Source organism: Lithobates pipiens, unplaced genomic scaffold (genome assembly GCF_037356315.1).
Source record: "Lithobates pipiens isolate NorthernLeopardFrog02 unplaced genomic scaffold, aLitPip1_a1.2 Scaffold_22, whole genome shotgun sequence".
Lineage (NCBI taxonomy): Eukaryota > Metazoa > Chordata > Amphibia > Anura > Ranidae > Lithobates > Lithobates pipiens.
The window spans coordinates 166,869,498-166,883,764 of NW_027507784.1; the positions used below are offsets into that span (position 1 = coordinate 166,869,498).

General features: G+C 44.7%; 1 long non-coding RNA gene across 1 annotated transcript; it reads left to right on the plus strand.

Moving 5' to 3' along the window:
* Positions 1-5,383: 5,383 nt before the first annotated feature.
* Positions 5,384-12,004, plus strand: LOC143925460 (uncharacterized). The gene is made up of 3 exons (XR_013261988.1): positions 5,384-5,508; positions 8,909-8,998; positions 11,861-12,004. It is a non-coding gene; the product is annotated as an uncharacterized LOC143925460 (long non-coding RNA).
* Positions 12,005-14,267: the final 2,263 nt, after the last annotated feature.

Consider the following 14,267-nt stretch of genomic DNA (forward strand, 5'->3'; position numbering starts at 1 on the left):
TGGTAGGTATGGCATGCAGCTTTCAGTGTGAAGCCACCATTTTAAATGTATAGGAAACATATAGTGGAAAAATGCAGGAGCTGCCATTGCTTACCCCATATGAAAAATACGATTTGCCTTGTTGTTTCTGGATTCAGTCAGAATTTCAATACTTTTTCCAAAAAATTTACTTAAAATGTACAATGTATGGAAACCAATGGATCATCATGGTAGACAGGAAACTAGCATTTACAGGAAAGGCCAGGAATGACAGAATCTTTACTACCTCACTACAGGACTACCAGGACTCCCTTAAGATAGGGGTGTCCAACTGCTGGCCCACAGGCCATGCGGAGCCCTCTGATGTGGCCCGCAACCTCCTGCTCTGGGATGGTGAATCAGCAAGTCCAGATCATGGGTTCCTGACTCACTGTCCCAGAGCATCAGTGTTCTGAATGGAGTCAATGCTAGAGGAAGCACAGCTGTGGAGTGAGCAGAGGTGCATAAGCCAATGCCTCCTGTATAGTACTAGCTCCAATCACAGGCGGAGTCATACAAATTGCACTACGCCTGGGACAGCAACAGCCGTTAATACCTGTAGCAAGGGAGATTCCTGAATGGGAGATTATCATTAAAGGTTAGTTTCTAAGATCACAGTGTATATATGGGCATATCTCTTCTGCAGCAAAAGAGAGAGGGTTTAGGACTTTGAATGAGGTAGGTCTAGCATGGCTAAAAGATGAGTCAATGTAAAAAGGCATGTTTTATTTGATCCATAAACCTTAGCCATGCTAGACCTACCTGATTCAAAGTCCCAAACCCTCTCTCTTTTGCATATAGATTTAGGGATGGAGATGTGTGATCTCACACATCTGATTTAAAGTGCCAAACTCCTCTTTTTGTTTCATATCTCTTCTGCAGTGGCTATTGGCTGCTTTCAAACCAATCTGCAGGTGCATCGCAGTGCACCTGAGGGTAACTGCACTGTGCCATAGACCTCTGTTATTACCTGTTATTTTGGTGCGCTTTCAAAATGTGCACCACACCTGCAGGATATAATAGAAGTATATGGCAAAATGCAGCTACCCCAAAGGAAAGCCACCGATGCACTGCACTGCACTCGCGGTGCAGGTAAACCACAGCACATCAGTGTGAAAGCAGCCTTAGGCCTCGTTTTTCAGGTGGACCCAATCAAATCCTCCATTCACCTCTATGAAGCGGCAAATGTAAGCAGACTTGTTTATGTCCATTTAAACCTGCATACTTCAAATCCCATCTGCTAAAAAAAAAAAAAAGGAGGGAGAAGGTGAGACTTTAGATGAGGTGTGTGGGGAAGAGCCAGACAAAACCATATACATATGTAAAAAAATATATTCTTTATTAGACCAAAGGTAGGGCATGGATCAACCCATATAAATGCATAATAGCACACTGGCATATAAAATACAAATTATCAACATATATATTGAGGATAGTCACCAACATAACTCAGAAAGTAAATATTATACATCACAGTCCCCCAAATGGAGTAGACATACTATTATATAATGGTGGTAAAGCAATAAAACCATCTAGAATATGAATATCTAAATATGAAATGGATGCATCAAAATAAGCTTCTTCTATCCGTTCATCAGGAGCAAGAGCATCCATATACTAATAAAGGGATAAAAATCGCCATTATAGTTTGATATAACCACAGACTGAGGGGGTGGAGGGATTAAGGATGATGATGAACAGATAAACAGCCATAACTGAAAGTACTCACATAAGAACTGATACTGAGACCATGCGATACCATCTGCCGGAGGTCAGCCAGATAAATATGTCCAGCGCGAGAGCTGAGGAAAGGACCCAAGCATGAACCAGGAGCACACATGCAGTCCCCCAAAAAGTGTGTATGGAAAAATCTTTTTTTTTAAATCAAATAAGTTTTTATTGCATAATAAAATGGTACAGCCATACATGGACAAAGAGTGTAATAGTACAATAAGGCTGATTCCTCGGCCAAGCATTGTCCTTAAGGCCACTTGGGACGGCTGTACAAAAGATCAAAGCAGGGTTATTGGCAATACAGCCCATATAATATATCCAACATGTGGGGTAACAAAAACCAAAAAGAGTGCAGGCTAAACGAAAAAAAGAAAAAACAAAACAAAAAGAGATAGTAATCCCTCAGAGTACACATCATACGTTACATAGAATATATATGCATAGAATCAGACATATCCCACGACTCTCAAATACCCAACTATGCCAATCTCTGCTCTTCCTATGTTCAGTCATTGGGAGAAGAAAAGAATAAAAATACTTTTTACTTATTACTTTCTATTTTCCTCAGGTGTATAAGACCAGCTACTTATGTTCAACCCTGTAATAATGTGTCTTGTATTAGTTGATGAGGTGCTAGCCCTGGCACATCGAGCCACTTCTGCCACATAGTATGAAATTTGTGTGGTGCATTCCTATGCTGGTAAGTCCGTTTTTCCCTGATTAGCATATGGTTCACTTGATCAATCCACTGCTGCAGGGTGGGGACCCTGTGTGTAATCCATAATCGTGCTATTAGTTTTCTGGCTACATATAATAATGGGATAATTGCCGTGTGAGCAGTTGGCGTCAGCAATTCTTCGTCCAGGGCGCCCAACAGGATGACCAAAGAATTCCTTGGAATGGTAACCGAAAACACAGAAGAAATAGTCTTGAGGATCCCATCCCAGTACCGTATTAGTTTTGGGCGCCTCCAGAACATGTGCAGGAGGTTGCCATGGTCCCTCATGCATTTAGGACACAGGGGTGTATCACGGACACCCCAGTTATGCAACTTTGCTGGTGTCCTATAAACCCTATGTAGTAAATAGAGGTGTGATAGTTTGTGGGAGGCCGAGACTGAGACCAGGGGGGCGGAGGACAGGCAAAGATTCCGTGTCTCCACATTCATCGGTCCCAGGTCCGCCTCCCATTTACGCCGACATGGAAGACTTGCCGAGTCTTGTATTGCATAAAGGAGAATGTCATACCCTCTAGATATTATACCCTTTCTTTCACTTTTCATTAGGATCCCTTGCACCACAGCATGGTCCGTCAGGCGAAGTGGCATACTGCGAGATTGCACCTGTAGCGCAACTGTAAATATTTAAAAAAGTCTCTGCGTGGTATGCCGACTTCAGCCTGCAGTTCCATAAAGGACTTCAGCACCTCTCCACTGTATAATTGTGGAAGGTACCGAAGACCTCTCACCTTCCATGAGCCAAAGCCCCCAAGTTTAAAAAGTTCACCATAATTAGCATTCCTCCAGATAGGGGTGAGCTTTAGAAAACCACATATGTGTAGCAACCGTTTAACATGGGACCACAGGGTATTTAGCATGATGATGGTTGGGGAGCTCCTGTCCATGTGTGTGTAACCTGCTTCCAGCCTAGATAATGCCATGTCCGGATCGTCAAAGTTGTCAAGCATCCTGCGTACTGGATCCAGGGGATCATCCAATCCCCAACCACCCAGTTGCTGTAACTGCGAGGCCAGAAAATACGTTCTGACATGCGGTATTGCCAAACCCCCCTCGTCTTTCTTATATTGCAACGTATGTAGGCTAAGTCTGGCTGTCTTTCTGCACCATATTAATTCCCTAAACTGAGAGTCAATTCTATCAAACCAACGTTTAGGAATCCATATCGGGGAATTATGGCAAATATAAAGTAGTTGCGGAGCCCACACCATTTTTATAAGGTGCGGTAGCTTTCACCATGTTTTACATTTCTCCCTGAATTTAAGTAATAGAGATAGAAGATTCAGGATGGCATAATTTGTGACCTCGGGAGATACCAGCACCCTTAGATATCGAAAGGACGTGACTGTTTGAATCATTGTCGCGCATGCAGGAAGAGGTACTGTCAACAGGGTCAAGGGCAATAGCACCGACTTGTCCCAGTTTATTGAGAAGCCGGATAACATGCCAAACAGTCTAATCAGGTGCATGGTCGCCATCAGGGAGCCCTGAGTATCACCTAAATAGATAAGCGTGTCATCTGCATACAATGACACCCCATCTGCGCCGGTGGGCCTTCTAAATCCAACAATCTCCCGATCCGTTCTCATTCTAGCAGTCAGTGGCTCTAGCGCCAAGGCAAAAAGCAGGGGTGACAAAGGGCACCCCTGCCTTGTGCCCCTAAACAGCAAGAATGACTCGGACAGTTCTGCATTAGCCCGGATTCGGGCCGTTGGTTTAGCGTATAGTAGTTTAACCCAGCGGATAAATGCAGTACCTAGCCCCATTCTCTCCATGACCTTCCACAGGTAAGGCCACTCGACACTGTCGAAGGCCTTAGCTGCGTCCAGCGAGAGGATGGCCTGATTACCGGGGTTTTCCACGGGAACCTGGATATTTAGAAATAAACGTCGAATGATTTGGGCGGTAGAACGTGTGGGTATAAACCCAGATTTATCTCTGTGGATCAATTTTTGTATTACCTGGGACAGTCTCATTGCCAATACTCTCGCAAGCAGCTTAACATCCGTCGTGAGTAAGGAGATGGGCCTATAGGAGTCAGGTGATGTCACTACTTTGCCTGGCTTTAGAAGTACTATTATAACGCTTCATTCATGGAGTCAGGTAGGGCACCTGTTTACAAGGCATTATTAAATACTTTTAAGAGAGTGGGCAGCAAAACGGCAGTGTATCGCTTGTAAACCTTGGATGGAAGACCATCCGCCCCTGGGGCTTTGTTATTATGAGTTTGTTCCAGTGCCGAGGCTAGTTCATCCTCTGTTATTGGGGCATTCAGCATCTCCCCATCCGAGGCAGACAAGCAAGGAAGTTCACATCCGTCTAGGAAGTTTACAATATCCTCGTCACTAGGTTGTACCTTAGAGGAGTATAAGTCTGCATAAAAGGACCTAAAAATCCGTAAAATCTCGGACGTGTCCATATGGGCCACCCCCTGCGAGTCGCATAAGTAAGAGACCATAGGGGCAGATCCCTGAGCCCTTGCCAGCAGGGCCAGCATGTGTCCAGTGAACTCTCCCTCCTCAAAGTGCGTTTGTTGCAAAAAAAAACTCTTATTCTCTGCTAATTGAAGTGCTAATTGTCTAGACAGACTGTGCCCCCAGCCAGGCCCTCTTGGTATCTTCCGAGGGGCTGGCGATATAGGCCATCTCCAACTCTCTAAGTACTCTGCACACCTCGGCTTCCCAGGCTTTAGTGTTCGTTTTAATACCGTTAATGGCAGTGATAAATTGTCCCCTGAGGAATGCCTTAGCTGCATCCCATACCGTACCTATTGGAGCCGAGTCTATGTTATCTTGTAGAAAAAATTTAAGGTTATCAGCTATGGGGTCAGGCTGTGGAAAGAGTGTGAGCCAGAAAGGGTTAAGCTTCCAACTCCTAGGTTTGTATGGAAAAATCTTGATGTAACAGCTACATGCTTGTTCAGTTCAGGCTTGGGTCCTTTCCTCAGCTCTCGCGCTGGACATATTTATCTGGCTGACCTCCGGCAGGTGGTATCGCATGGTCTCAGTATCAGTTCTTATGTGAGTACTTTGAGTTATGGCTTGCTTACTTGCTTACTGTAAGTGGCCCTTGTTCTTCAAAAGGTTGGGAGCCCCAGCCTTAAGACATGCAACAAACACGTTTCACTTTGTAGTAAACGGGAGGGAGGTTTAAAGCTGGTATACAAAAACATTTTGTCTGTGCACTTTTTTTATTTTGTGCTGTTAGGATGTCTAGCATTGTCTGACAGAACCATTCCTTTTTTTTTTTTTAAAGAGATTTTACTAATGTTTTACAGAATTATAGTAATCAAAAGGATAAAGTACATTGGGGGGTTAGGAACGTACATTAATGATAAGCATACATGGCTAACAACAATAGGAGCATTGTAAGTCGACATCCTATCTGTTTCCTGACACATGTAAATGACTTGGCCTGTCATGCTCAGATGTTTCTGCTTCCCTATGTGGGTAAAGTGGTCAGGAAACATGTGGGTTAGAGGTTAGCAATATGTCTCCATATCGGGGGGTATGGGTGTTCGCCTGTATTGGGCTCTGAGTGACAGAACCATTAGTTAGTGCAGGTTCAGACATTGTCACAGTTCTGGAAGCAGACAAAACACAGCATGCAATATTAAAGAGGAGTATTACTCCGAGCAAATTATCAGTGAGTACTGACACCGTTGCCAGCTATTTGATGTTTATTACACAGAACTTTGGTAAAGCTAAAACGGCAATTATAAAGCACTAAGTACATGAATACAGCAGAGATTTGTAATCACGGGTTCTTAGGCTAATACAAATTCTGTGTTTTGTAGGGGACACTATAGAGGCTTTCCTAGTGACCTAAAACTAATGGCCTTCCTCTTATGCTACCTTAATGCCTTGGACATTAGATCACCAAACGTTTTGTGACAAGTGTCTTATTTCCAAAGTGTAGGACATATACTGATGGTGGTACTGATCCTTGCTGTGTTGCAAGGTCTTTGACATGGGTACAAAACAGAAGACAGTCTTGGTAACTAAGCTCTTATGTAATATGTTTATGGAATATTACCTGAAATAGTCAAAACGGTATTTAAATTCTTTGTGTAATTGTTCATCCAGTTTATTTGCAAAGAAATCTTTCTTGTCCACCACTAAAAATTCGGTTTCACATGTGCAGACCATTGTGGCATTCCTTCTCTTGCCTTTTAATAATGAAATATCCTGAAATTTTGGCAAATCTACACTGCATTATTAAAGTCTACTGTAAAAATAGCCTTATTAGCATATCCATACATATACAGTACATCTTCATTTCATATCTTACAATTCAGCATACCCATTGTAACCTTTGCCATCTACCGATTGCTACTCACCTGTTCTCATTATTAACCTTTTCAGTGAGGCCAGAACTTCAAGCCTGCTTAGCAGGTTTGACTGTTTGCTCATGCCCTGGACAGAGGAATATTGTATCTATCTGCCTAGATTTCTGTCTGTTTATGCCTTTGAATTATCCCTGTGTATTGTTTGGGCTGTATTTTTACTTGGCTTGTTTGTGGTTATCCTGACCACTGGCCTGCTACCCCTGCTATTGTCCATCAATGCACTGTTTACATGTCTGGACCTGGACTGTGTCCTCACCTAAGCTGGGCAAAAGTCTGCTGAATCTGCTACTGTCTTTTGCACTGACCATGTATGTGAAGACCTGCACCACTCTAGTATTTATCCCACTCGTTACAGGCTGTTGCCCTTAGCAGCATAGGGTCTACCACATTTTGTGCCATCCATATAATTTGATGTGCAACATAAAAAGTATTATTCCTAATAAAATACATTATCATATTGCATCCTGCAAAAATGACATGCATGGGGCAGAAGAGACGCATGCCCTCTGCGCCAGGTGCAAAATATGTTGACACCATTAACGGAGTGTTTTATACAGCCCTGACTCCTAACCCTAAGTTGTTCTAGGCCTTCAGAATGAGGAAGGTTACATAACAATGATCAAACTCATATTCTTGACCTACAAACTGATTGCTCAAAAGTGGAACTGTCCACTTCCACGCACACAGGAATACTGGATACAAGAAGTCAATAATACCCTACCAAGGGAAATAAATTGTGTACAGTATTCAGCACAGGGGATGCCCTAATAAATTTGTGAGACACTAGGAGAGTTGGTTGGGATTGCATTCGTCTTCCTCCCTATCTAATTCTATTAAAACACTAACAATATTTAAAAACATCAGTATACATTTATGCATGCAACCTATTTTAAATATGCCTTGTATAACTGTTGGGGTTATTTACTAAAATTGCATGGTGCAAAATCTGGCAAGCCTTGCATAGAAACCAATCAGCTTCCAGGTTTTATGGTCAAAGCCTAACTGAACAAGCTGACGTGAGAAGATGATTGGTTACCATGCACAGCTGCAGCAAGTTCTGAGTGAACCAGTTTTAGTAAATGTCCCCCTATGTGTCTGTTTGCAATTAGAGACTTAACAACTGTATTTTTACTTGGATATTGGAACTTTTCTCTATGTGAAAAGTGCAAACGCTGTTACTGGAAACATTTTTTACATAAACATACAGATAGTATGGCTGAATTCGCATCGCACCCGCCCCAAACTCGCACAGGACCCTTTTTTTGGTCCGCAGCAGAATCGGATCGCATGGGTGTTCACACCTTGCAATCCGATTCCTGTCCGAGTTTGCAGATCGCACTGCGATATGCGAACTGATCTGGGGGTGTCATTAACGTTTCACTGACACTCCCAGCAGTTCGCATAGGGCAGCGTGAACTTCCGCCGGGAGGCATGCGATGCGGGAACCCGCAGCGGATTCGCGGCGTTCCCGCACCGCTGCAATGTGAACCTAGCCTTAGGGAGCTTCACGAAAGCAGGTGCTCATGTAAGTAAAACCACTGAACACTAATGGGGACTATTACGATAAGGGTCTCTTATTTCTGGGGAAAGTGGAGGTCGTTTATCGCTGAGGATAGTGGGGATGTATTATTGCTGCAGTGATTTTTTTTTATTGCTGGGGTCTATTATTTCTGCTGGGGTTATTATTGTACTGTGGTTAATTATTGTGCTAGAGGTTGTTATTGAACTGGGGATTGTTTGCCCTGGCATTTGCTGGGTGTTATTGCTTACCCATACATTTGCTGGGAGTTATCACTTGCTGGGAGGTATTGTTGGAGTTATTGCTTGCCTGACACATGCTGGGGCTTAATTTATTCCTAAGCCCTATTTTTTCTAAACTATAGCAAAGCAAAGGAGGGAAGGTGGCACACTAAGTCATACGCTGTGAAGCAACACCCCCTTTATTGACCACACCCACTTTTAGCTTTGCCCACAAGTGTGCATTGAGCACCATATTATGTGCGCCACATTTTTTTTCTCATTTCCTTCAAGGTGGTCCTAACACACTGCATTTTTCCTCTCAATTCTTTTAGTGCGTCACTTGCCTGGATGAAGGGGCGATCATGGACCCCGCGTGGTGTTTCCGCTTTGATTGCTGCTATCTATTGACAGTCTGTAACCTGGTAAGCACCAGCACAAAGCCCATAAACCCTTGCAGGTTGCTTTGGTGAGCACCGTGTTGTTTCTTAGACTATGCATCTCAGCCCTCTTTAAAGCCTACATTCATTTTGCAACATAGAGGGTTCATTACCTCTCTGACAGCATGGAGCTGACTCCCAGCAGCCTTGACTGGACTCCTGGCTCCCTGGGGAAGATTTATTAAAACTGGTGCACACAGAATCTAGTGCAGCTGTGCATAGTAACCAATCAGCTTCTAACTTCAGCTTGTTCAATTAAGCTTTGACAATAAAACCTGGAAGCAATTGGTTACAATCAGGGGTCCAGTACTAAGGAAACAAAAGTGTGAGAACTCACTCAAGGTTCCACCCCCCCCACCTCAAAAACAAAATGTATCTCCATCCCCACCCAGAATTATCCACATACCTTTCCACAATGTATCCCCACCCCCGTCCAGCATCATCCATCCCTCTCCACAATGTATCCCCATCACCACCCAACATCATCCATTCCACTCCACTATGTATCCTCATCCCCACCCAGAATTATCTCCATCCTTCTCCACAATGTATCCACCCCCCCAGAATTATCTCCATCCCTCTCCACAATGTATCCCCATCCCTGCCTAGCATCATCCATCCCTCTCTATAATGTATCCCCATCCCCGCCCAGAATCCTGGAGAGGGATGAGGATACAATGTGGAGAGGGATGGATGAAGCTGGGCGGGGATGGGGATATAATGTGGAGAGGGGTGGATGATGCTGGGCGGGGATGGGGATACATTGTGGAGAGGGATGGATGATGCTAGGCAGGGATAGGGATACATTGTGGAGAGGGATGGATGATTCTGGGTGGGGGATGAGAATGATGGAGTTGCATTATAAAAATGTATACGGATGACTCTGGGTGGGGATGAGAGTTACATAGTGAAGAGGCTCTCTACAATGTAACTCTAATCCCCACCCAGAGTCATCCTCATCCATTTTCACAATTCAGGCATACTACAAGAGAATAGGAGGAGATGGTAAGAAACTGAGGACATGATACAGGAGATGGTCAGAGACTGAGGACACAATACAAGAGATTGTCAGAGACTGTAGACATAGTACATGAGATGGTCAAAGACTGCAGACATTAACAGGAGATGGTCAGAAAGTGTGCAGACATGATACAAGAGATGGTCAGAGAGTGTGTGCGGACATGATACAAGAGATGGTCAGAGAGTGTGTGCGGACATGATACAAGAGATGGTCAGAGAGTGTGTGCGGACATGATACAAGAGATAGTCAGAGACTGCAGACATGATAGAAGATAAAAGACTAGGAAGCCCGGAGAGCATTGGGGATTGGAGAGCACAGGGGGTGGAGAGCATAGAGAGCGGAGAGCACTGGGGAGAAGGAGAGCACTGGAGGAGCCAAAGGGCACTAGGGGAGCTGGAGAGCATTGGGGGGTCTGCAGAGCACTACAAGAACTGGAGAGCACCCCAGGGTTCGGAGAGTGGGGGCAGGGGGTGGAGAGCACGATCACTGGGGGAACTGGATAAATGGGGGGGGGGGACAGGATAGCACGGAGGAAGGAACCACGTGGGGGAGAACACGGGGGAGCGCCGATGATCATTGGGGGAGCCGGAGAGCACTGGTGGAAACTGGAGAGCACTGGGTGGGGACTGGAGAGCACTGGGGGGGAAGGAATGGGGGGCAGAGAGCATGGGGGCGGAGGGCACTGGGGAGAACTGGAAAATACTGGGGGGAACTGGAAAGCACTGGGGAAACGGGATAGCATGGGGGCACTGGATAGCAGGAGGGGACGGGATAACACTGGGGGGAAAGCACTTGGGGAACTGGAAAGCACTGGGGGGGGGGGGGAACTGGAAAGCACTGGGGGGGGGAGGGAGCACAGGGGGGCAGAGAGCACAGGGAGAACTGAAGAGCATAGAGGGGCAGCAAAAGAAGCTGGATAGGAGTGGCAAAGGCAGCAGCATATAGAGGAGTTGACCTTTCCATATTCCTCCTGTAGCCACTGAATGCCTGCAAAAGGGAGAGGAGGAGAAGAGGGCATTCAGTGCTTTGCAGGAGGAATATGAAAAGATAAATTCCTCTATATGCCACTGCCCCCGCCACTCCTCCTAAGCACAGGCACACAGGGAGGCTGCTGCACGGGCGTGCACTCACTTTTTCTGGTCCAGCAGGCAGCAACAGGCGATGGGATTGGGATCCATTGCAGCTCCTTCCCCCTTCATGGTCATAGGGCACCTGGATAGTTTCCACTCCCCATCCTGCCTGCTGAACCGGGGGGTTGAGGCGGGGTGAGCAGCGCAGGCTGAAGGAGCAGCCCAGTTGCTTTCCCCACATGGACGTGTGACTCGGTGGGCACATCGGAGCAGCGCCAGCCTGACACTTACGCAATCTGTGGCATCCCACTGATTGCATCCCTCCTGCAGGACATGGCTGCTAACGGGAACGTTGTTCCTGCTGTGAAAAAAGTACAGGAACGCCGTTCCCACAGGACTCAATGCCTGGTTACAATGCACAGCTGCACCAGATTCTGTGTACACCAGTTTTACTAAATACTCCCCTTGTGTCTGGCATGAAAGCTTGCTGGTTAGGTTGCCTTTTTAAATTTATAGGAAATGCTAACCACTGCCAGCACTGTGCTGACGACATCTCTGTACCTCCTTGTGCCACATCCCTTTGCTCCTACAACCAAACATCCTGGACTGTAAACTGCCCTTTTACTATTAACCCCATAATAGTATAACGATTGCATAATGATATAAAAAGTATAAAATTACAAAAGAAATTTGAAGTATACAAAATGATTGATGTTTCCAGAGTTTTCTCACCCCAAATGTGTCTCCTTTATGCAGCAGGTAAGGTTCTTGATCTAGAAAAAGGCAGCTACCATCCTCATCACTGCAAATGGCAACAGAACCAGAGTAGATGAAGTAGAAGCTACTTGCAATATGACCCTTTTTGATGATCACTCTTCGACGTCCAAACCTGATGGTAAAAAGTGAGTACTAACATTTACATAAAAAAATAAAGAAAACTGTCTGTGATTTGTGCTTGATGTACAGTGCTGTGTTAAATTTTGGGAATTGGGATACAATGGCATAAGGTAAAATTGTTCGGTAAAGAGCAATATGCTCCACACATAAAAGAACAGCCGTTTATAACCTTCACAATCCTGGCTGAGCTCCCTAAATTCACTGTGAGAAAAGCTGAATAAAGTTTTCTAAGGATTTGACACTTCCCATAGTATTGGATTTCTCTCTGTGCTTGCCCTTCTTCTCCCTCCTCTTAAATTGGTGCAATGTGTGTCTGCTTACTGCCCAGTTGGGGGGGGGGGGTTCATGGCAGGTTGGGATGGCATAGAGCAGGGTGGGGTGGTACAGGGCAAGTTAGGGTGGCACAGGGCAGGTTGGGGTGGTACAGGAGAAGCTGGGGTGGTATAGGGCAAGTTAGGGTGATATAGGGCAGGTTGGGGTGGCACAGAGCAAGAGGGTGGCATAGGGCAGGTTGGGGTGGTACAGGCAAGCTGGGGTGGTACAGGGCAGGCTGGGGTGGTACAGAGCAGGTTGTGGTGGTGTGCCCATCAGATGCTGCCAGTGTGCCCTTGAATGCCAGTGTGACCCCCACCTGTTCGCTGTCCTTCATGCTTCTCCTGCTGTCCCATCCTCTCCTCCTGATAGGCATCGAATAGTGGCGCCTGTCGTTTCAGCCAATCAGGTGACAGGTAACAGACCCGAGCACCTGATTGGTGGAGAGGCAGTTTAGTGTTTGAAAAGAGAATAGTCATTCGCTTTTCTAACATAGCTGAGTGACCTGCAAGCGCCCAGCATGGCACTCGCAGGTCACCTTTTTTTACGCCTATTAGAGCCTATGGCTCTAATCAGGTTCCCTGAAAAGGGGCCAGGCGCCTGAATGGGGGGGGGGGGGGGGCAATGGCGGCCATAGATAGATTCATGCGTGCATAATGCACAGAATGCAGGCCTAGGATTGTGAATGGCACAGGATGCAAGGCTCAGAAGTGAGTATTGAACAATGCTCATTGCACAGGGTGCAAGGCTCAGAAGTGAGTATTGTACAGTGCTCATTGCACAGGGTGCAAGGCTCAGGTGTGGGTAAAACAGGCCAGGGAACAAACAAAAGGGACACATGGGGTGGGGTGGGGTGGGGTGTTCTTTGTGTAAGCTTTGACATAGACCAACACCGAGCTTGCTTACTCCAAAAGAATATATGTTAGGGGCAGCAAAGGAAAATGCTTTTAAGAAAGCATGTACATTACACATGAAATGCTCACAAGGCTGAACAGTTTTTAAATATTTTTACCTTTTGTCGCATCTGAAAAAAAAGGCTGCTAGTGCCTTTTTTTCGAGTACATTGAATACAATAATTAAAACATGTGAGCGCGGACACGTACGCTGCAGAGTGACAATACAGTGGGATCTCTTAGGGCAACCTCTCTTAGTGCTATGAAAAAAAGGAAAACTAATTAATTGGACTTTTAAAGGCACATGGGTAGCTGATCTAAAAATAGTTAAATTTATTAATCAAATCTATACAAAAACATAATTACAAATAGAGATTCAATAGAGTTGGTATTGATACACCCTTGCACAACAATTCTGACACCATAGAATAGTAGTAACACAGTAGAAAACAAAAAAAAAAAAAATCCACAAACAGTGGTCAAAGTGGAGTTTTTAGAGGTAGAGGTGAGGATATTGTGAAGATGTTGGATCAGAGGTGTGGATCCGAGCGTAAGTAATTCAGTTATTTGTTTTCTATTGTGTTACTACTATTCTATGGTGTCAGAATTGTTGTGCAAGGGTGTATCAATACCAACTCTATTGAATCTCTATTTGTAATTATGTTTTTTTATATATTTGCTTAATAAATTTAACTATTTTTAGATCAGCTACCCATGTGCCATTAAAAGTCCAATTAATTAGTTTTCCTTTTTTTCATAAATAATATCGGGACGTTGGCACATTATTATCTTGTGCACTCACAGTGTCACAAAGTATAGGAAATCAAGTAATCTATAGACTGCTTTAGACTTGCGTTGTGAGAAAGCAGTAAGGCACAACCATTGTGTAGCACTACAAAGCAAGAAGCAGTGTAAATACGGCTGCCCTCGTGCATAAATAGAACTATTCAATACATACTCATAAGCACATATTGCAAACATGAATTACAAGAAGTTGATCTCTATTACACAAATATTATAAAATATTATAAAAAATCAGTGTATATTCTCTTTAACCAAGC